Source organism: Artibeus jamaicensis, unplaced genomic scaffold (assembly GCF_021234435.1).
Source record: "Artibeus jamaicensis isolate MK-2021 breed Jamaican fruit bat unplaced genomic scaffold, CSHL_Jam_final contig_3182, whole genome shotgun sequence".
NCBI classification, from domain to species: domain Eukaryota; kingdom Metazoa; phylum Chordata; class Mammalia; order Chiroptera; family Phyllostomidae; genus Artibeus; species Artibeus jamaicensis.
The window spans coordinates 3519506-3520660 of record NW_026521742.1 but is presented as its reverse complement, the minus strand read 5'-3'; the positions used below and the strand labels follow the sequence as shown (position 1 = coordinate 3520660).

General features: G+C 41.6%; 1 non-coding gene across 1 annotated transcript; it reads left to right on the top strand.

Moving 5' to 3' along the window:
• Window positions 1-614: 614 nt before the first annotated feature.
• Window positions 615-721, top strand: LOC119042040 (U6 spliceosomal RNA). Its single transcript, XR_005081147.2, has one exon. It is a non-coding gene; the product is annotated as a U6 spliceosomal RNA (small nuclear RNA).
• Window positions 722-1155: the final 434 nt, after the last annotated feature.

The following is a 1155-nucleotide window of genomic DNA, read 5'->3' as shown; positions in this document are numbered from 1 at the left end:
GTTCCTTTTCTGAACCGCCCTCCCCCCCCACCCCTCACATACAACTGGCAGATGGGGGTCATATCTGAGACTCCATCAACCTGGCTCACACCATTTGCCTCACCCTGGTGATTCCCTAAGGCCCTGCCCCACTCAACTATCAAGTACACCCAAGATGTTTCCAGTGAATTTTCCATATGAATGGCTTGTCTTGGCCCAAGCTTCAGGTTTTCCTCAATTCTCTCAAATAAGAGCATCTGGTTTCAGTGATCCCTGTACATCTCACTAAGGTGCTCCAGATCCTGCACTAGCAGCAAATGGACTTGGCTCAAAGCTTGGTCTCTCCTGGACACCTTCAAGCCCAGCATAAGAAGAAGCCATTTGCAGATCACTTTGTAACTAATGCTGTAATATTCCAGTTAGAATGCAGGTGGCAGCTGACATTGGACATGCCAACAGCAATCAAGGCTCAACTACAAGAAGAGGATGTACACAACCCACACAGTGGGTGCACCTGAGTACCCAGCTTGGGCAATAGGGGAGGCTGTACCCTTGGACCCTATAGGACACCTACTACATTAGGCCAATCTATCAAACCTGGGAGATGTAATAACTTTACCTAATATATAAAAACAGTGCTCACTTTGGCAGCACATATACTAAAATTGGAACAATGCAGAGAAGATTAGCATGGCTCCTGTGTAAGGATGACATGCAAATTCATGAAGCAGTCCATATTTTAAAAAATAAAACAATAAAAACAAACATAGGAAGGCTGCCAAAATGTGGAAACAAAGAAACATGGCCCAAATGAAAGAAGGAAACAAAATCTAGAAAAATAACTAAATAAAATTGGGAAAAGCAACCTATTGGATGCAGAGTTCAAAATACTGGAAATAAGGATTCTCAGGGAACTTAGTGAGGACCTCAACAACATAAAAAATACCCAGTCAGAAACAAAGTATACACTAATTAAAATAAAGAACAAGTTATAGGGAATCAACAGTAGAGTGGATGAAATCAAGAATCAAATCAGTGATTTAGAACATATGGAACAAAAACAACCAATCAGAACAAGAAGAAAAAAGAATCCAAAGAAAATGAGGATAGTGTAAGGAGCCTCTGGGACAACTTCAAGCACACCAACATTCACATCATATGAGTGCCAGAAGGAGA